The following is a 24,199-nucleotide window of genomic DNA, read 5'->3' as shown; positions in this document are numbered from 1 at the left end:
ACGATGAAAAGTGTTAGAATGAGAAACATAGAAGGAAATAACAAACAAATGAAATCAACAACAGAAGTCAATCATGCATTCGTGGTTACAGCACGAATGGACCTTACCACGTGAGAGATTATAGCTACCTGCGTGACATCCGAGTCCAAGAAAATCAACAATGTGGAATGGCTTACTTGGATAATTGTTCATTAAACAAAAAGGAGGGAATAAGAACAGTCCCTTATACCAAAGTGGGTTCCTTAGACACATGTGTCAAGCTTTCGTCCCTGTGCAATACGATGAAAAGTGTTAGAATGAGAAACATTGAAGAAAATAACAAACGAATGAAATCAACAACAGAAGTCAGTCGAGCATTTGTGGTTACAGCAGCAATTGACCTTACCACGTGGGAGATTATAGCTACCTGCGTGACATCCGAGTCCAAGAAAATCATCAATGTGGAATGGCTTACTTGGATAATTGTTCATCAAAAAGAAAAAAGGGAATGAGAACAAACCCTTGTGGTTTCCGTAGACACGTGTGTCAAGCTTTCGTCCCTGTGCAATACGATGAAAAGTGTTAAAATGAGAAACATAGAAGGAAATAACAAACAAATGAAATTAACAACAGAAGTCAGTCGTGCATTTGTGGTTACAGCAGCAATTGACCTTACCACGTGGGAGATTATAGCTAGCTGCGTGACATCCTAGTCCAAGAAAATCAAAAATGTGGAATGGCTTACTTGGATAATTGTTCATCAAAAAGAAAAAAGGGAATAAGAACAGTACCTCATACCAATGTGGCTTCCTTAGACACGAAAGTCAAGCTTTCGTCCCTGTGTAATACGATGAAAAGAGTTAGAATGAGAAACATTGAAGGAAATAACAAACAAATGAAATCAACAACAGAAGTCAGTCGTGCATTTGTGGTTACAGCAGCAATTGACCTCACCACGTGTGAGATTATAGCTACCTGCGTGACATTCGAGTCCAAGAAAATCAACAATGTGGAATGGCTTACTTGGATAATTGATCATTATACAGAAAGAATGGAATAAGAACAGTCCTTTATACCGATGTGGTTTCCATAGACACGTGTGTCAAGCTTTCGTCCCTGTGCGATACGATGAAAAGTGTTAGAATGAGAAACATTGAAGAAAATAACAAACGAAAGAAATCAACAACAGAAGTCAGTCGTGCATTTGTGGTTACAGCAGCAATTGACCTTACCACGTTAAAGATTATAGCTACCTGCGTGTCATCCGAGTCCAAGAAAATCAACAATGTGAAATGGCTTACTTAGATAATTGATCATCATACAGAAAGAAAGGGAATAAGAATAGTGTCTTATACCAATGTGGTTTCCATAGACACGTGTGTCAATCTTTCGTCCCTGTGCAATACGATGAGAAGTGTTAGAATGAGAAACATTGAAGGAAATAACAAACAAATGAAATCAACAACAGAAGTCAGCCGTCCAATTGTGGTTACAGCAGCAATTGACCTTACCACGTGGGAGATTATAGCTACCCGCGTGTCATCCGAGTCCAAGAAAATCAACAATGTGGAATGGCTTACTTGGATAATTGTTCATTAAACAAAAAGAAGGGAATAAGAATAGTCCCTTATTCCAAAGTGGTTTCCTTAGACACGTGTGTCATGCTTTCGTCTCTGTGCAATACGATGAAAAGTGTTAGAATGAGAAACATAGAAGGAAATAAAAAACAAATGAAATCAACAACAGAAGTCAGTCGTGCATTTGTGGTTACAGCAGCAATTGACCTTACCACGTGGGAGATTATAGCTACCTGCGTGACATCCGAGTCCAAGAAAATCAACAATGTGGAATGGCTTACTTGGATAATTGATCATTATACAGAAAGAATGAAGTAAGAACAGTCCCTCATACCAATGTGGTTTCCATAGACACGTGTGTCAAGCTTTCGTCCCTGTGCAATACGATGAAAAGTGTTAGAATGAGAAACATTGAAGAAAATAACAAACGAATGAAATCAACAACAGGAGTCAGTCGTGCATTTGTGGTTACAGCAGCAATTGACCTTACCACGTAAAAGATTATAGCAACCTGCGTGTCATCCGAGTCCAAGAAAATCAACAATGTGGAATGGCTTACTTGGATAATTGATCATTATACAGAAAGAAGGGAATAAGAACAGTCCCTTATACCAATGTGGTTTCCATAGACACGTGTGTCAAGCTTTCGTCCCTGTGCAATACGATGAGAAGTGTAAGAATGAGAAACATTGAAGGAAATAACAAACAAATCAAATCAACAACAGAAGTCAGTCGTGCATTGGTGATTACAGCAGCAATTGACCTTACCACGTGGGAGAATATAGCTACCTGCGTGACATCCGAGTCCAAGAAAATCAACAATGTGGAATGGCTTACTTGGATAATTGATCATTATACAGAAAGAATGAAGTAAGAACAGTCCCTTATACCAATGTGGTTTCCATAGACACGTGTGTCAAGCTTTCGTCCCTGTGCAATACGATGAAAAGTGTTAGAATGAGAAACATTGAAGAAAATAACAAACGAATGAAATCAACAACAGAAGTCAGTCGTGCATTTGTGGTTACAGCAGCAATTGACCTTACCACGTGGGACATTATAGCTACCTGCGTGACATCCGAGTCCAAGAAAATCAACAATGTGGAACGGCTTACTTGGATAATTGTTCATTAAACAAAAAGAATTGAATAAGAACAGTCCCTTATACCAAAGTGGTTTCCTTAGACACGTGTGTCAAGCTTTCGTCCCTGTGCAATACGATGAAAAGTGTTAGAATGAGAAACATTGAAGGAAATAACAAACAAATGAAATCAACAACAGAAGTCAGTCGTGCATTTGTGGTTACAGCAGCAATTGACATTACCACGTTACAGATTATAGCTACCTGCGTGTCATCCGAGTCCAAGAAAATCAACAATGTGGAATGGCTTACTTGGATAATTGATCATCATACAGAAAGAAGGGAATAAGAACAGTCCCTTATACCAATGTGGTTTACATAGACACGTGTGTCAAGCTTTCGTGCCTGTGCAATACGATGAAAAGTGTTAGAATGAGAAACATTGAAGGAAATTACAAACAAATGAAATCAACAACAGAAGTCAGTCGTGCATTTGTGGTTACAGCAGCAATTGACCTTACCACGTGGGAGATTATAGCTACCTGCGTGACATCCGAGTCCAAGAAAATCAACAATGTGGAATGGCTTACTTGGATAATTGTTCATTAAACAAAACGAAGGGAATAAGAACAGTCCCTTATACCAAAGTGGTTTCCTTAGACACCTGTGTCGAGCTTTCGTCCCTGTGCAATACGATGAAAAGTGTTAGAATGAGAAACATAGAAGGAAATAACAAACAAATGAAATCAACAACAGAAGTCAGTCGTGCATTTGTGGTTACAGCAGCAATTGACCTTACCACGTGGGAGATTATAGCTACCTGCGTGACATTCGAGTCCAAGAAAATCAACAATGTGGAATTGCTTACTTGGATAATTGTTGATTGAACAAAAAGAAGGGAATAAGAACAGACCCTTATACCAAAGTGGTTTCCTTAGACACGTGTGTCAAGCTTTCGTCCCTGTGCAATACGATGAGAAGTGTTAGAATGAGAAACATTGAAGGAAATAACAAACAAATGAAATCAACATTAGATGTCAGTCGTGCATTTGTGGTTACAGCAGCAATTGACCTTACCACGTGGGAGATTATAGCTACCTGCGTGACATCCGAGTCCAAGATAATCAACAATGTGGAATGGCCTACTTGGATAATTGTTGTTTAAACAAAAAAAAGAGAATAAGAACAGTTCCTTATACCAAAGTGGTTTCCTTAGACACGTTTGTCAAGCTTTCGTCCCTGTGCAATACGATGAAAAGTGTTAGAATGAGAAACATAGAAGGAAATAACAAACAAATGAAATCAACAACAGAAGTCAGTCGTGCATTTGTGGTTACAGCAGCAATTGACCTTACCACGTGGGAGATTATAGCTACCTGCGTGACATCCGAGTCCAAGAAAATAAACAATGTGGAATAGCCTACTTGGATAATTGTTGATTGATCAAAAAAAAAAATAAGAACAGTCCCTTATACCAAAGTGGTTTCCTAAGACACGTGTGTCAAGCTTTCGTTCTGTGCAATACGATGAGAAGTGTTAGAATGAGAAACATTGAAGGAAATAATAAACAAATGAAATCAACAACAGAAGTCAGTCGTGCATTTGTGGTTACAGCAGCAATTGACCTTACCACGTGGGAGATTATAGCTACCTGCGTGACATCCGAGTCCAAGAAAATCAACAATGTGGAATGGCCTACTTGGATAATTGTTGATTAAACAAAAAAAAAAATAAGAACAGTCCCTTATACCAAAGTGGTTTCCTTAGACACGTGTGTCAAGCTTTCGTCAATGTGCAATACGATGAGAAGTGTTAGAATGAGAAACATTGAAGGAAATAACAAACAAATGAAATCAACATTAGAAGTCAGTCGTGCATTTGTGGTTACAGCAGCAATTGACCTTACCACGTGGGAGATTATAGCTACCTGCGTGACATCCGAGTCCAAGAAAATCAACAATGTGGAATGGCTTACTTGGATAATTGTTCATTAAACAAAAAGAAGGGAATAAGAACAGTCCCTCATACCAAAGTGGTTTCCTTAGACACGTGTGTCAAGCTTTCGTCCCTGTGCAATACGATGAGAAGTGATAGAATGAGAAACATTGAAGGAAATAACAAACAAATGATATCAACAACAGAAGTCAGTCGTGCATTTGTGGTTACAGCAGCAATTGACCTTACCACGTGGGAGATTATAGCTACCTGCGTGACATCCGAGTCCAAGAAAATCAACAATGTGGAATGGCCTACTTGGATAATTGTTGATTGAACAAAAAAAAAATAAGAACAGTCCCTTATACCAAAGTGGTTTCCTTAGACACGTGTGTCAAGCTTTCGTCCCTGTGCAATACGATGAGAAGTGTTAGAATGAGAAACATTGAAGGAAATAACAAACAAATGAAATCAACAACAGAAGTCAGTCGTGCATTTGTGGTTACAGCAGCAATTGACCTTACCACGTGGGAGATTATAGCTACCTACGTGACATCCGAGTCCAAGAAAATCGACAATGTGGAATGGTTTACTTGGATAATTGTTGATTGAACAAAAAGAAGGAAATAAGAACAGTCCCTCATACCAAAGTGGTTTTCTTAGACACGTGTGTCAAGTACTCGTCCCTGTGCAATACGATGAGAAGTGTTAGAATGAGAAACATTGAAGGAAATAACAAACAAATGAAATCAACAACAGAAGTCAGTCGTGCATTTGTGGTTTCAGCAGCAATTGACCTTACCACGTGGGAGATTTTAGCTACCTGCGTGACATCCGAGTCCAAGAAAATCAACAATGTGGAATGGCTTACTTGGATAATTGATCATTATACAGAAAGAATGAAGTAAGAACAGTCCCTTATACCAATGTGGTTTCCATAGAGACGAGTGTCAAGCATTCGTCTCTGTGCAATACGATGAAAAGTGTAAGAATGAGAAACATAGAAGGAAAAAACAAACAAATGAAATCAACAACAGAAGTCAGTCGTGCATTTGTGGTTACAGCAGCAATTGACCTTACCACGTGGGAGATTTTAGCTACCTGCGTGACATCCGAGTCCAAGAAAATCAACAATGTGGAATGGCTTACTTGGATAATTCATCATTATACCAAAAAAAGGGAATAAGAACAGTCCCTTATACCAATGTGGTTTCCATAGACACGTGTGTCAAGCTTTCGTCCCTGTGCAATACGATGAGAAGTGTTAGAATGAGAAACATTGAAGGAAATAACAAACAAATGAAATCAACAACAGAAGTCAGTCGTGCATTTGTGGTTACAGCAGCAATTGACCTTACCACGTGGGAGATTATAGCTACCTACGTGACATCCGAGTCCAAGAAAATCGACAATGTGGAATGGTTTACTTGGATAATTGTTGATTGAACAAAAAGAAGGAAATAAGAACAGTCCCTCATACCAAAGTGGTTTTCTTAGACACGTGTGTCAAGTACTCGTCCCTGTGCAATACGATGAAAAGTGTTAGAATGAGAAACATTGAAGGAAATAACAAACAAATGAAATCAACAACAGAAGTCAGTCGTGCATTTGTGGTTTCAGCAGCAATTGACCTTACCACGTGGGAGATTTTAGCTACCTGCGTGACATCCGAGTCCAAGAAAATCAACAATGTGGAATGGCTTACTTGGATAATTGATCATTATACAGAAAGAATGAAGTAAGAACAGTCCCTTATACCAATGTGGTTTCCATAGACACGTGTGTCAAGCTTTCGTCCCTGTGCAATACGATGAAAAGTGTTAGAATGAGAAACATTGAAGATAATAACAAACGAATGAAATCAACAACAGAAGTCAGTCGTGCATTTGTGGTTACAGCAGCAATTGACCTTACCACGTGGGAGATTATAGCTACCTGCGTGACATCCGAGTCCAAGAAAATCAACAATGTGGAATTGCTTACTTGGATAATTGTTCATTAAACAAAAAGAAGGGAATAAGTACAGTCCCTTATACCAAAGTGGTTTCCTTAGACACGCGTGTCAAGCTTTCGTCCCTGTGCAATACGATGAAAAGTGTTAGAATGAGAAACATTGAAGAAAATAACAAACGAATGAAATCAACAACAGAAGTCAGTCGTGCATTTGTGGTTACAGCAGCAATTGACCTTACCACGTAAAAGATTATAGCTACCTGCGTGTCATCCGAGTCCAAGAAAATCAACAATGTGGAATGGCTTACTTGGATAATTCATCATTATACCAAAAAAAGGGAATAAGAACGGTCCCTTATACCAATGTGGTTTCCATAGACACGTGTGTCAAGCTTTCGTCCCTGTGCAATACGATGAGAAGTGTTAGAATGAGAAACATTGAAGGAAATAACAAACAAATCAAATCAACAACAGAAGTCAGTCGTGCATTTGTGATTACAGCAGCAATTGACCTTACCACGTGGGAGATTATAGCTACCTGCGTGACATCCGAGTCCAAGAAAATCAACAATGTGGAATGACTTACTTGGATAATTGATCATTATACAGAAAGAATGAAGTAAGAACAGTCCCTTATACCAATGTGGTTTCCATAGACACGTGTGTCAAGCTTTCGTCCCTGTGCAATACGATGAAAAGTGTTAGAATGAGAAACATTGAAGAAAATAACAAACGAATGAAATCAACAACAGAAGTCAGTCGTGCATTTGTGGTTACAGCAGCAATTGACCTTACCACGTGGGAGATTATAGCTACCTGCGTGACATCCGAGTCCAAGAAAATCAATAATGTGGAATGGCTTACTTGGATAATTGATCATCATACAGAAAGAAGGGAATAAGAACAGTCCCTTATACCAATGTGGTTTCCTTAGACACGTGTGTCAAGCTTTCGTCCCTGTGCAATACGATGAGAAGTGTTAGAATGAGAAACATTGAAGGAAATAACAAACAAATCAAATCAACAACAGAAGTCAGTCGTGCATTTGTGATTACAGCAGCAATTGACCTTACCACGTGGGAGATTATAGATACCTGCGTGACATCCGAGTCCGAGAAAATCAACAATGTGGAATGACTTACTTGGATAATTGATCATTATACAGAAAGAATGAAGTAAGAACAGTCCCTTATACCAAAGTGGTTTCCTTAGACACGTGTGTCAAGCTTTCGTCCCTGTGCAATACGATGAGAAGTGTTAGAATGAGGAACATTGAAGGAAATAACAAACAAATGAAATCAACAACAGAAGTCAGCCGTCCAATTGTGGTTACAGCAGCAATTGACCTTACCACGTGGGAGATTATAGCTACCCGCGTGTCATCCGAGTCCAAGAAAATCAACAATGTGGAATGGCTTACTTGGATAATTTTTCATTAAACAAAAAGAAAGGGAATAAGAACATTCCCTTATACCAAAGTGGTTTCCTTAGACACGTGTGTCAAGCTTTCGTCCCTGTGCAATACGATGAAAAGTGTGTTAGAATGAGAAACATAGAATGAAATAACAAACAAATGAAATCAACAACCGAAGTCAGTCGTGCATTTGTGGTTACAGCAGCAATTGACCTTACCACGTGGGAGATTATAGCTACCTGCGTGACATCCGAGTCCAAGAAAATCAACAATGTGGAATGGCTTACTTGGATAATTGTTCATTAAACAAAAAGAAGGGAATAAGAACAGTCCCTTATACCAAAGTGGTTTCCTTAGACACGCGTGTCAAGCTTTCGTCCCTGTGCAATACGATGAAAAGTGTTAGAATGAGAATCATTGAAGAAAATAACAAACGAATGAAATCAACAACAGAAGTCAGTCGTGCATTTGTGGTTACAGCAGCAATTGACCTCACCACGTGGGAGATTATAGCTACCTGCGTGACATCCGAGTCCAAGAAAATCCACAATGTGGAATTGCTTACTTGGATAATTGTTCATTGAACAAAAAGAAGGGAATAAGAACAGTCCCTTATACCAAAGTGGTTTCCTTAGACACGCGTGTCAAGCTTTCGTCCCTGTGCAATACGATGAAAAGTGTTAGAATGAGAAACATTGAAGGAAATAACAAACAAATCAAATCAACAACAGAAGTCAGTCGTGCATTTGTGATTACAGCAGCAATTGACCTTACCACGTGGGAGATTACAGCTACCTGCGTGACATCCGAGCCCAAGAAAATGAACAATGTGGAATGGCTTACTTGGATAATTCATCATTATACCAAAAAAAGGGAATAAGAACAGTCCCTTATACCAATGTGGTTTCCATAGACACGTGTGTCAAGCTTTCGTCCCTGTGCAATACGATGAGAAGTGTTAGAATGAGAAACATTGAAGAAAATAACAAACGAATGAAATCAACAACAGAAGTCAGTCGTGCATTTGTGGTTACAGCAGCAATTGACCTTACCACGTGGGAGATTATAGCTACCTGCGTGACATCCGAGTCCAAGAAAATCAATAATGTGGAATGGCTTACTTGGATAATTGATCATCATACAGAAAGAAGGGAATAAGAACAGTCCCTTATACCAATGTGGTTTCCTTAGACACGTGTGTCAAGCTTTCGTCCCTGTGCAATACGATGAGAAGTGTTAGAATGAGAAACATTGAAGGAAATAACGAACAAATCAAATCAACAACAGAAGTCAGTCGTGCATTTGTGATTACAGCAGCAATTGACCTTACCACGTGGGAGATTATAGATACCTGCGTGACATCCGAGTCCAAGAAAATCAACAATGTGGAATGACTTACTTGGATAATTGATCATTATACAGAAAGAATGAAGTAAGAACAGTCCCTTATACCAAATTGGTTTCCTTAGACACGTGTGTCAAGCTTTCGTCCCTGTGCAATACGATGAGAAGTGTTAGAATGAGGAACATTGAAGGAAATAACAAACAAATGAAATCAACAACAGAAGTCAGCCGTCCAATTGTGGTTACAGCAGCAATTGACCTTACCACGTGGGAGATTATAGCTACCCGCGTGTCATCCGAGTCCAAGAAAATCAACAATGTGGAATGGCTTACTTGGATAATTGTTCATTAAACAAAAAGAAAGGGAATAAGAACATTCCCTTATACCAAAGTGGTTTCCTTAGACACGTGTGTCAAGCTTTCGTCCCTGTGCAATACGATGAAAAGTGTTAGAATGAGAAACATAGAATGAAATAACAAACAAATGAAATCAACAACCGAAGTCAGTCGTGCATTTGTGGTTACAGCAGCAATTGACCTTACCACGTGGGAGATTATAGCTACCTGCGTGACATCCGAGTCCAAGAAAATCAACAATGTGGAATGGCTTACTTGGATAATTGTTCATTAAACAAAAAGAAGGGAATAAGAACAGTCCCTTATACCAAAGTGGTTTCCTTAGACACGCGTGTCAAGCTTTCGTCCCTGTGCAATACGATGAAAAGTGTTAGAATGAGAAACATAGAAGGAAATAACAAACAAATGAAATCAACAACAGAAGTCAGACGTGCATTTGTGGTTACAGCAGCAATTGACCTTACCACGTGGGAGATTATAGCTACCTGCGAGACATCCGAGTCCAAGAAAATCAACAATGTGGAATGGCCTACTCGGATAATTGTTGATTAAACAAAAAAAAGGAAATAAGAACAGTCCTTTATACCAAAGTGGTTTCCTTAGACACGTGTGTCAAGCTTTCATCCCTCAGCAATACGAAGAAAAGTGTTAGAATGAGAAACATTGAAGAAAATAACAAACGAATGAAATCAACAACAGAAGTCAGTCGTGCATTTGTGGTTACAGCAGCAATTGACCTTACCACGTGGGAGATTACAGCTACCTGCGTGACATCCGAGCCCAAGAAAATGAACAATGTGGAATGGCTTACTTGGATAATTCATCATTATACCAAAAAAAGGGAATAAGAACAGTCCCTTATACCAATGTGGTTTCCATAGACACGTGTGTCAAGCTTTCGTCCCTGTGCAATACGATGAGAAGTGTTAGAATGAGAAACATTGAAGGAAATAACAAACAAATCAAATCAACAACAGAAGTCAGTCGTGCATTTGTGATTACAGCAGCAATTGACCTTATCACGTGAGAGATTATAGCTACCTGCGTGACATCCGAGTCCAAGAAAATCAACAATGTGGAATGACTTACTCGGATAATTGATCATTATACAGAAAGAATGAAGTAAGAACAGTCCCTTATACCAATGTGGTTTCCATAGACACGTGTGTCAAGCTTTCGTCCCTGTGCAATACGATGAAAAGTGTTAGAATGAGAAACATTGAAGAAAATAACAAACGAATGAAATCAACAACAGAAGTCAGTCGTGCATTTGTGGTAACAGCAGCAATTGACCTTACCACGTGGGAGATTATAGCTACCTGCGTGACATCCGAGTCCAAGAAAATCAATAATGTGGAATGGCTTACTTGGATAATTGATCATCATACAGAAAGAAGGGAATAAGAACAGTCCCTTATACCAATGTGGTTTCCTTAGACACGTGTGTCAAGCTTTCGTCCCTGTGCAATACGATGAGAAGTGTTAGAATGAGAAACATTGAAGGAAATAACAAACAAATCAAATCAACAACAGAAGTCAGTCGTGCATTTGTGATTACAGCAGCAATTGACCTTACCACGTGGGAGATTATAGATACCTGCGTGACATCCGAGTCCAAGAAAATCAACAATGTGGAATGACTTACTTGGATAATTGATCATTATACAGAAAGAATGAAGTAAGAACAGTCCCTTATACCAAAGTGGTTTCCTTAGACACGTGTGTCAAGCTTTCGTCCCTGTGCAATACGATGAGAAGTGTTAAAATGAGGAACATTGAAGGAAATAACAAACAAATGAAATCAACAACAGAAGTCAGCCGTCCAATTGTGGTTACAGCAGCAATTGACCTTACCACGTGGGAGATTATAGCTACCCGCGTGTCATCCGAGTCCAAGAAAATCAACAATGTGGAATGGCTTACTTGGATAATTGTTCATTAAACAAAAAGAAAGGGAATAAGAACATTCCCTTATACCAAAGTGGTTTCCTTAGACACGTGTGTCAAGCTTTCGTCCCTGTGCAATACGATGAAAAGTGTTAGAATGAGAAACATAGAAGGAAATAACAAACAAATGAAATCAACAACCGAAGTCAGTCGTGCATTTGTGGTTACAGCAGCAATTGACCTTACCACGTGGGAGATTATAGCTACCTGCGTGACATCCGAGTCCAAGAAAATCAACAATGTGGAATGGCTTACTTGGATAATTGTTCATTAAACAAAAAGAAGGGAATAAGAACAGTCCCTTATACCAAAGTGGTTTCCTTAGACACGCGTGTCAAGCTTTCGTCCCTGTGCAATACGATGAAAAGTGTTAGAATGAGAAACATAGAAGGAAATAACAAACAAATGAAATCAACAACAGAAGTCAGACGTGCATTTGTGGTTACAGCAGCAATTGACCTTACCACGTGGGAGATTATAGCTACCTGCGAGACATCCGAGTCCAAGAAAATCAACAATGTGGAATGGCCTACTCGGATAATTGTTGATTAAACAAAAAGAAGGGAATAAGAACAGTTTCTTATACCAAAGTGGTTTCCTTAGACACGTGTGTCAAGCTTTCATCCCTCAGCAATACGACAAAAAGTGTTAGAGTAAGAAACATTGAAGGAAATAACAAACGAATGAAATCAACAACAGAAGTCAACCGTCCAGTTTTGGTTACAGCAGCAATTGACCTTACCACGTGGGAGGAAATCAAAAATGTGGAATGGCTTAATAAGAAATATTGGAGGAAATAACAAACAAATGAAATCAACAACAGAAGTCAGTCGTGCATTTGTGGTTACAGCAGCAATTGACCTTACCACGTGGGAGATTATAGCTACCTGCGTGTCATCCGAGTCCAAGAAAATCAACAATGTGGAATGGCTTACTTGGATAATTGATCATTATACAGAAAAAAGGAAATAAGAACAGTCCCCTTTACCAATGTGGTTTCCATAGACACGTGTGTCAAGCTTTCGTCCCTGTGCAATACGATGAGAAGTGTTAGAATGAGAAACATTGAAGGAAATAACAAACAAATCAAATCAACAACAGAAGTCAGTCGTGCATTTGTGATTACAGCAGCAATTGACCTTACCACGTGGGAGATTATAGCTACCTGCGTGACATCCGAGTCCAAGAAAATCAACAATGTGGAATGACTTACTTGGATAATTGATCATTATACAGAAAGAATGAAGTAAGTACAGTCCCTTATACCAATGTGGTTTCCATAGACACGTGTGTCAAGCTTTCGTCCCTGTGCAATACGATGAAAAGTGTTAGAATGAGAAACATTGAAGAAAATAACAAACGAATGAAATCAACAACAGAAGTCGGTCGTGCATTTGTGGTTACAGCAGCAATTGACCTTACCACGTGGGAGATTATAGCTACCTGCGTGACATCCGAGTCCAAGAAAATCAACAATGTGGAATGACTTACTTGGATAATTGATCATTATACAGAAAGAATGAAATAAGAACAGTCCCTTATACCAATGTGGTTTCCATAGACACGTGTGTCAAGCTTTCGTCCCTGTGCAATACGATGAAAAGTATTAGAATGTGAAACATTGAAGAAAATAACAAACGAATGAAATCAACAACAGAAGTCAGTCGTGCATTTGTGGTTACAGCAGCAATTGACCTAACCACGTGGGAGGTTATAGCTCCCTGCGTGACATCCGAGTCCAAGGAAATCAACAATGTGGAATGGCTTACTTGGATAATTGTTCATTAAACAAAAAGAAGGGAATAAGAACAGTCCCTCATACCAAAGTGGTTTCCTTAGACACATGTGTCAAGCATTCGTCCCTGTGCAATACGATGAAAAGTGTTAGAATGAGAAACATAGAAGGAAATAACAAACAAATGAAATCAACAACAGAAGTCAATCATGCATTCGTGGTTACAGCACGAATGGACCTTACCACGTGAGAGATTATAGCTACCTGCGTGACATCCGAGTCCAAGAAAATCAACAATGTGGAATGGCTTACTTGGATAATTGTTCATTAAACAAAAAGGAGGGAATAAGAACAGTCCCTTATACCAAAGTGGGTTCCTTAGACACATGTGTCAAGCTTTCGTCCCTGTGCAATACGATGAAAAGTGTTAGAATGAGAAACATTGAAGAAAATAACAAACGAATGAAATCAACAACAGAAGTCAGTCGAGCATTTGTGGTTACAGCAGCAATTGACCTTACCACGTGGGAGATTATAGCTACCTGCGTGACATCCGAGTCCAAGAAAATCATCAATGTGGAATGGCTTACTTGGATAATTGTTCATCAAAAAGAAAAAAGGGAATGAGAACAAACCCTTGTGGTTTCCGTAGACACGTGTGTCAAGCTTTCGTCCCTGTGCAATACGATGAAAAGTGTTAAAATGAGAAACATAGAAGGAAATAACAAACAAATGAAATTAACAACAGAAGTCAGTCGTGCATTTGTGGTTACAGCAGCAATTGACCTTACCACGTGGGAGATTATAGCTAGCTGCGTGACATCCTAGTCCAAGAAAATCAAAAATGTGGAATGGCTTACTTGGATAATTGTTCATCAAAAAGAAAAAAGGGAATAAGAACAGTACCTCATACCAATGTGGCTTCCTTAGACACGAAAGTCAAGCTTTCGTCCCTGTGTAATACGATGAAAAGAGTTAGAATGAGAAACATTGAAGGAAATAACAAACAAATGAAATCAACAACAGAAGTCAGTCGTGCATTTGTGGTTACAGCAGCAATTGACCTAACCACGTGTGAGATTATAGCTACCTGCGTGACATTCGAGTCAAAGAAAATCAACAATGTGGAATGGCTTACTTGGATAATTGATCATTATACAGAAAGAATGGAATAAGAACAGTCCTTTATACCGATGTGGTTTCCATAGACACGTGTGTCAAGCTTTCGTCCCTGTGCGATACGATGAAAAGTGTTAGAATGAGAAACATTGAAGAAAATAACAAACGAAAGAAATCAACAACAGAAGTCAGTCGTGCATTTGTGGTTACAGCAGCAATTGACCTTACCACGTTAAAGATTATAGCTACCTGCGTGTCATCCGAGTCCAAGAAAATCAACAATGTGAAATGGCTTACTTAGATAATTGATCATCATACAGAAAGAAAGGGAATAAGAACAAGGACTTATACCAATGTGGTTTCCATAGACACGTGTGTCAATCTTTCGTCCCTGTGCAATACGATGAGAAGTGTTAGAATGAGAAACATTGAAGGAAATAACAAACAAATGAAATCAACAACAGAAGTCAGCCGTCCAATTGTGGTTACAGCAGCAATTGACCTTACCACGTGGGAGATTATAGCTACCCGCGTGTCATCCGAGTCCAAGAAAATCAACAATGTGGAATGGCTTACTTGGATAATTGTTCATTAAACAAAAAGAAAGGGAATAAGAACATTCCCTTATACCAAAGTGGTTTCCTTAGACACGTGTGTCAAGCTTTCGTCCCTGTGCAATACGATGAAAAGTGTTAGAATGAGAAACATAGAAGGAAATAACAAACAAATGAAATCAACAACCGAAGTCAGTCGTGCATTTGTGGTTACAGCAGCAATTGACCTTACCACGTGGGAGATTATAGCTACCTGCGTGACATCCGAGTCCAAGAAAATCAACAATGTGGAATGGCTTACTTGGATAATTGTTCATTAAACAAAAAGAAGGGAATAAGAACAGTCCCTTATACCAAAGTGGTTTCCTTAGACACGCGTGTCAAGCTTTCGTCCCTGTGCAATACGATGAAAAGTGTTAGAATGAGAAACATAGAAGGAAATAACAAACAAATGAAATCAACAACAGAAGTCAGTCGTGCATTTGTGGTTACAGCAGCAATTGACCTTACCACGTGGGAGATTATAGCTACCTGCGAGACATCCGAGTCCAAGAAAATCAACAATGTGGAATGGCCTACTCGGATAATTGTTGATTAAACAAAAAAAAGGAAATAAGAACAGTCCTTTATACCAAAGTGGTTTCCTTAGACACGTGTGTCAAGCTTTCATCCCTCAGCAATACGACAAAAAGTGTTAGAGTAAGAAACATTGAAGGAAATAACAAACGAATGAAATCAACAACAGAAGTCAACCGTCCAGTTTTGGTTACAGCAGCAATTGACCTTACCACGTGGGAGGAAATCAAAAATGTGGAATGGCTTAATAAGAAATATTGGAGGAAATAACAAACAAATGAAATCAACAACAGAAGTCAGTCGTGCATTTGTGGTTACAGCAGCAATTGACCTTACCACGTAAAAAATTATAGCTACCTGCGTGTCATCCGAGTCCAAGAAAATCAACAATGTGGAATGGCTTACTTGGATAATTGATCATTATACAGAAAAAAGGAAATAAGAACAGTCCCCTTTACCAATGTGGTTTCCATAGACACGTGTGTCAAGCTTTCGTCCCTGTGCAATACGATGAGAAGTGTTAGAATGAGAAACATTGAAGGAAATAACAAACAAATCAAATCAACAACAGAAGTCAGTCGTGCATTTGTGATTACAGCAGCAATTGACCTTACCACGTGGGAGATTATAGCTACCTGCGTGACATCCGAGTCCAAGAAAATCAACAATGTGGAATGACTTACTTGGATAATTGATCATTATACAGAAAGAATGAAGTAAGTACAGTCCCTTATACCAATGTGGTTTCCATAGACACGTGTGTCAAGCTTTCGTCCCTGTGCAATACGATGAAAAGTGTTAGAATGAGAAACATTGAAGAAAATAACAAACGAATGAAATCAACAACAGAAGTCGGTCGTGCATTTGTGGTTACAGCAGCAATTGACCTTACCACGTGGGAGATTATAGCTACCTGCGTGACATCCGAGTCCAAGAAAATCAACAATGTGGAATGACTTACTTGGATAATTGATCATTATACAGAAAGAATGAAGTAAGAACAGTCCCTTATACCAATGTGGTTTCCATAGACACGTGTGTCAAGCTTTCGTCCCTGTGCAATACGATGAAAAGTATTAGAATGTGAAACATTGAAGAAAATAACAAACGAATGAAATCAACAACAGAAGTCAGTCGTGCATTTGTGGTTACAGCAGCAATTGACCTAACCACGTGGGAGGTTATAGCTCCCTGCGTGACATCCGAGTCCAAGGAAATCAACAATGTGGAATGGCTTACTTGGATAATTGTTCATTAAACAAAAAGAAGGGAATAAGAACAGTCCCTCATACCAAAGTGGTTTCCTTAGACACATGTGTCAAGCATTCGTCCCTGTGCAATACGATGAAAAGTGTTAGAATGAGAAACATAGAAGGAAATAACAAACAAATGAAATCAACAACAGAAGTCAATCATGCATTCGTGGTTACAGCACGAATGGACCTTACCACGTGAGAGATTATAGCTACCTGCGTGACATCCGAGTCCAAGAAAATCAACAATGTGGAATGGCTTACTTGGATAATTGTTCATTAAACAAAAAGGAGGGAATAAGAACAGTCCCTTATACCAAAGTGGGTTCCTTAGACACATGTGTCAAGCTTTCGTCCCTGTGCAATACGATGAAAAGTGTTAGAATGAGAAACATTGAAGAAAATAACAAACGAATGAAATCAACAACAGAAGTCAGTCGAGCATTTGTGGTTACAGCAGCAATTGACCTTACCACGTGGGAGATTATAGCTACCTGCGTGACATCCGAGTCCAAGAAAATCATCAATGTGGAATGGCTTACTTGGATAATTGTTCATCAAAAAGAAAAAAGGGAATGAGAACAAACCCTTGTGGTTTCCGTAGACACGTGTGTCAAGCTTTCGTCCCTGTGCAATACGATGAAAAGTGTTAAAATGAGAAACATAGAAGGAAATAACAAACAAATGAAATTAACAACAGAAGTCAGTCGTGCATTTGTGGTTACAGCAGCAATTGACCTTACCACGTGGGAGATTATAGCTAGCTGCGTGACATCCTAGTCCAAGAAAATCAAAAATGTGGAATGGCTTACTTGGATAATTGTTCATCAAAAAGAAAAAAGGGAATAAGAACAGTACCTCATACCAATGTGGCTTCCTTAGACACGAAAGTCAAGCTTTCGTCCCTGTGTAATACGATGAAAAGAGTTAGAATGAGAAACATTGAAGGAAATAACAAACAAATGAAATCAACAACAGAAGTCAGTCGTGCATTTGTGGTTACAGCAGCAATTGACCTAACCACGTGTGAGATTATAGCTACCTGCGTGACATTCGAGTCCAAGAAAATCAACAATGTGGAATGGCTTACTTGGATAATTGATCATTATACAGAAAGAATGGAATAAGAACAGTCCTTTATACCGATGTGGTTTCCATAGACACGTGTGTCAAGCTTTCGTCCCTGTGCGATACGATGAAAAGTGTTAGAATGAGAAACATTGAAGAAAATAACAAACGAAAGAAATCAACAACAGAAGTCAGTCGTGCATTTGTGGTTACAGCAGCAATTGACCTTACCACGTTAAAGATTATAGCTACCTGCGTGTCATCCGAGTCCAAGAAAATCAACAATGTGAAATGGCTTACTTGGATAATTGATCATCATACAGAAAGAAAGGGAATAAGAACAAGGACTTATACCAATGTGGTTTCCATAGACACGTGTGTCAATCTTTCGTCCCTGTGCAATACGATGAGAAGTGTTAGAATGAGAAACATTGAAGGAAATAACAAACAAATGAAATCAACAACAGAAGTCAGCCGTCCAATTGTGGTTACAGCAGCAATTGACCTTACCACGTGGGAGATTATAGCTACCCGCGTGTCATCCGAGTCCAAGAAAATCAACAATGTGGAATGGCTTACTTGGATAATTGTTCATTAAACAAAAAGAAGGGAATAAGAATAGTCCCTTATTCCAAAGTGGTTTCCTTAGACACGTGTGTCATGCTTTCGTCTCTGTGCAATACGATGAAAAGTGTTAGAATGAGAAACATAGAAGGAAATAAAAAACAAATGAAATCAACAACAGAAGTCAGTCGTGCATTTGTGGTTACAGCAGCAATTGACCTTACCACGTGGGAGATTATAGCTACCTGCGTGACATCCGAGTCCAAGAAAATCAACAATGTGGAATGGCTTACTTGGATAATTGATCATTATACAGAAAGAATGAAGTAAGAACAGTCCCTTATACCAATGTGGTTTCCATAGACACGTGTGTCAAGCTTTCGTCCCTGTGCAATACGATGAAAAGTGTTAGAATGAGAAACATTGAAGAAAATAACAAACGAATGAAATCAACAACAGGAGTCAGTCGTGCATTTGTGGTTACAGCAGCAATTGACCTTACCACGTAAAAGATTATAGCAACCTGCGTGTCATCCGAGTCCAAGAAAATCAACAATGTGGAATGGCTTACTTGGATAATTGATCATTATACAGAAAGAAGGGAATAAGAACAGTCCCTTATACCAATGTGGTTTCCATAGACACGTGTGTCAAGCTTTCGTCCCTGTGCAATACGATGAGAAGTGTAAGAATGAGAAACATTGAAGGAAATAACAAACAAATCAAATCAACAACAGAAGTCAGTCGTGCATTGGTGATTACAGCAGCAATTGACCTTACCACGTGGGAGATTATAGCTACCTGCGTGACATCCGAGTCCAAGAAAATCAACAATGTGGAATGGCTTACTTGGATAATTGATCATTATACAGAAAGAATGAAGTAAGAACAGTCCCTTATACCAATGTGGTTTCCATAGACACGTGTGTCAAGCTTTCGTCCCTGTGCAATACGATGAAAAGTGTTAGAATGAGAAACATTGAAGAAAATAACAAACGAATGAAATCAACAACAGAAGTCGGTCGTGCATTTGTGGTTACAGCAGCAATTGACCTTACCACGTGGGAGATTATAGCTACCTGCGTGACATCCGAGTCCAAGAAAATCAACAATGTGGAATGACTTACTTGGATAATTGATCATTATACAGAAAGAATGAAGTAAGAACAGTCCCTTATACCAATGTGGTTTCCATAGACACGTGTGTCAAGCTTTCCTCCCTGTGCAATACGATGAAAAGTATTAGAATGTGAAACATTGAAGAAAATAACAAACGAATGAAATCAACAACAGAAGTCAGTCGTGCATTTGTGGTTACAGCAGCAATTGACCTAACCACGTGGGAGGTTATAGCTCCCTGCGTGACATCCGAGTCCAAGGAAATCAACAATGTGGAATGGCTTACTTGGATAATTGTTCATTAAACAAAAAGAAGGGAATAACAACAGTCCCTTATACCAAAGTGGGTTCCTTAGACACATGTGTCAAGCTTTCGTCCCTGTGCAATACGATGAAAAGTGTTAGAATGAGAAACATTGAAGAAAATAACAAACGAATGAAATCAACAACAGAAGTCAGTCGAGCATTTGTGGTTACAGCAGCAATTGACCTTACCACGTGGGAGATTATAGCTACCTGCGTGACATCCGAGTCCAAGAAAATCATCAATGTGGAATGGCTTACTTGGATAATTGTTCATCAAAAAGAAAAAAGGGAATGAGAACAAACCCTTGTGGTTTCCGTAGACACGTGTGTCAAGCTTTCGTCCCTGTGCAATACGATGAAAAGTGTTAAAATGAGAAACATAGAAGGAAATAACAAACAAATGAAATTAACAACAGAAGTCAGTCGTGCATTTGTGGTTACAGCAGCAATTGACCTTACCACGTGGGAGATTATAGATAGCTGCGTGACATCCTAGTCCAAGAAAATCAAAAATGTGGAATGGCTTACTTGGATAATTGTTCATCAAAAAGAAAAAAGGGAATAAGAACAGTACCTCATACCAATGTGGCTTCCTTAGACACGAAAGTCAAGCTTTCGTCCCTGTGTAATACGATGAAAAGAGTTAGAATGAGAAACATTGAAGGAAATAACAAACAAATGAAATCAACAACAGAAGTCAGTCGTGCATTTGTGGTTACAGCAGCAATTGACCTAACCACGTGTGAGATTATAGCTACCTGCGTGACATTCGAGTCCAAGAAAATCAACAATGTGGAATGGCTTACTTGGATAATTGATCATTATACAGAAAGAATGGAATAAGAACAGTCCTTTATACCGATGTGGTTTCCATAGACACGTGTGTCAAGCTTTCGTCCCTGTGCGATACGATGAAAAGTGTTAGAATGAGAAACATTGAAGAAAATAACAAACGAAAGAAATCAACAACAGAAGTCAGTCGTGCATTTGTGGTTACAGCAGCAATTGACCTTACCACGTTAAAGATTATAGCTACCTGCGTGTCATCCGAGTCCAAGAAAATCAACAATGTGAAATGGCTTACTTAGATAATTGATCATCATACAGAAAGAAAGGGAATAAGAACAAGGACTTATACCAATGTGGTTTCCATAGACACGTGTGTCAATCTTTCGTCCCTGTGCAATACGATGAGAAGTGTTAGAATGAGAAACATTGAAGGAAATAACAAGCAAATGAAATCAACAACAGAAGTCAGCCGTCCAATTGTGGTTACAGCAGCAATTGACCTTACCACGTGGGAGATTATAGCTACCCGCGTGTCATCCGAGTCCAAGAAAATCAACAATGTGGAATGGCTTACTTGGATAATTGTTCATTAAACAAAAAGAAGGGAATAAGAATAGTCCCTTATTCCAAAGTGGTTTCCTTAGACACGTGTGTCATGCTTTCGTCTCTGTGCAATACGATGAAAAGTGTTAGAATGAGAAACATAGAAGGAAATAAAAAACAAATGAAATCAACAACAGAAGTCAGTCGTGCATTTGTGGTTACAGCAGCAATTGACCTTACCACGTGGGAGATTATAGCTACCTGCGTGACATCCGAGTCCAAGAAAATCAACAATGTGGAATGGCTTACTTGGATAATTGATCATTATACAGAAAGAATGAAGTAAGAACAGTCCCTTATACCAATGTGGTTTCCATAGACACGTGTGTCAAGCTTTCGTCCCTGTGCAATACGATGAAAAGTGTTACAATGAGAAACATTGAAGAAAATAACAAACGAATGAAATCAACAACAGGAGTCAGTCGTGCATTTGTGGTTACAGCAGCAATTGACCTTACCACGTAAAAGATTATAGCAACCTGCGTGTCATCCGAGTCCAAGAAAATCAACAATGTGGAATGGCTTACTTGGATAATTGATCATTATACAGAAAGAAGGGAATAAGAACAGTCCCTTATACCAATGTGGTTTCCATAGACACGTGTGTCAAGCTTTCGTCCCTGTGCAATACGATGAGAAGTGTAAGAATGAGAAACATTGAAGGAAATAACAAACAAATCAAATCAACAACAGAAGTCAGTCGTGCATTGGTGATTACAGCAGCAATTGACCTTACCACGTGGGAGATTATAGCTACCTGCGTGACATCCGAGTCCAAGAAAATCAACAATGTGGAATGGCTTACTTGGATAATTGATCATTATACAGAAAGAATGAAGTAAGAACAGTCCCTTATACCAATGTGGTTTCCATAGACACGTGTGTCAAGCTTTCGTCCCTGTGCAATACGATGAAAAGTGTTAGAATGAGAAACATTGAAGAAAATAACAAACGAATGAAATCAACAACAGAAGTCAGTCGTGCATTTGTGGTTACAGCAGCAATTGACCTTACCACGTGGGAGATTATAGCTACCTGCGTGACATCCGAGTCCAAGAAAATCAACAATGTGGAACGGCTTACTTGGATAATTGTTCATTAAACAAAAAGAATTGAATAAGAACAGTCCCTTATACCAAAGTGGTTTCCTTAGACACGTGTGTCAAGCTTTCGTCCCTGTGCAATACGATGAAAAGTGTTAGAATGAGAAACATTGAAGGAAATAACAAACAAATGAAATCAACAACAGAAGTCAGTCGTGCATTTGTGGTTACAGCAGCAATTGACCTTACCACGTGGGAGATTATAGCTACCTGCGTGACATCCGAGTCCAAGAAAATCAACAATGTGGAATGGCTTACTTGGATAATTGTTCATTAAACAAAACGAAGGGAATAAGAACAGTCCCTTATACCAAAGTGGTTTCCTTAGACACCTGTGTCAAGCTTTCGTCCCTGTGCAATACGATGAAAAGTGTTAGAATGAGAAACATAGAAGGAAATAACAAACAAATGAAATCAACAACAGAAGTCAGTCGTGCATTTGTGGTTACAGCAGCAATTGACCTTACCACGTGGGAGATTATAGCTACCTGCGTGACATTCGAGTCCAAGAAAATCAACAATGTGGAATTGCTTACTTGGATAATTGTTGACTGAACAAAAAGAAGGGAATAAGAACAGTCCCTTATACCAAAGTGGTTTCCTTAGACACGTGTGTCAAGCTTTCGTCCCTGTGCAATACGATGAGAAGTGTTAGAATGAGAAACATTGAAGGAAATAACAAACAAATGAAATCAACATTAGATGTCAGTCGTGCATTTGTGGTTACAGCAGCAATTGACCTTACCACGTGGGAGATTATAGCTACCTGCGTGACATCCGAGTCCAAGATAATCAACAATGTGGAATGGCCTACTTGGATAATTGTTGTTTAAACAAAAAAAAGAGAATAAGAACAGTTCCTTATACCAAAGTGGTTTCCTTAGACACGTGTGTCAAGCTTTCGTCCCTGTGCAATACGATGAAAAGTGTTAGAATGAGAAACATAGAAGGAAATAACAAACAAATGAAATCAACAACAGAAGTCAGTCGTGCATTTGTGGTTACAGCAGCAATTGACCTTACCACGTGGGAGATTATAGCTACCTGCGTGACATCCGAGTCCAAGAAAATAAACAATGTGGAATAGCCTACTTGGATAATTGTTGATTGATCAAAAAAAAAAATAAGAACAGTCCCTTATACCAAAGTGGTTTCCTTAGACACGTGTGTCAAGCTTTCGTTCTGTGCAATACGATGAGAAGTGTTAGAATGAGAAACATTGAAGGAAATAATAAACAAATGAAATCAACAACAGAAGTCAGTCGTGCATTTGTGGTTACAGCAGCAATTGACCTTACCACGTGGGAGATTATAGCTACCTGCGTGACATCCGAGTCCAAGAAAATCAACAATGTGGAATGGCCTACTTGGATAATTGTTGATTAAACAAAAAAAAAAATAAGAACAGTCCCTTATACCAAAGTGGTTTCCTTAGACACGTGTGTCAAGCTTTCGTCAATGTGCAATACGATGAGAAGTGTTAGAATGAGAAACATTGAAGGAAATAACAAACAAATGAAATCAACATTAGAAGTCAGTCGTGCATTTGTGGTTACAGCAGCAATTGACCTTACCACGTGGGAGATTATAGCTACCTGCGTGACATCCGAGTCCAAGAAAATCAACAATGTGGAATGGCTTACTTGGATAATTGTTCATTAAACAAAAAGAAGGGAATAAGAACAGTCCCTCATACCAAAGTGGTTTCCTTAGACACGTGTGTCAAGCTTTCGTCCCTGTGCAATACGATGAGAAGTGATAGAATGAGAAACATTGAAGGAAATAACAAACAAATGATATCAACAACAGAAGTCAGTCGTGCA

Source organism: Harmonia axyridis, chromosome X (assembly GCF_914767665.1).
Source record: "Harmonia axyridis chromosome X, icHarAxyr1.1, whole genome shotgun sequence".
Lineage (NCBI taxonomy): Eukaryota > Metazoa > Arthropoda > Insecta > Coleoptera > Coccinellidae > Harmonia > Harmonia axyridis.
Note: the sequence above shows the minus strand (reverse complement) of the source record.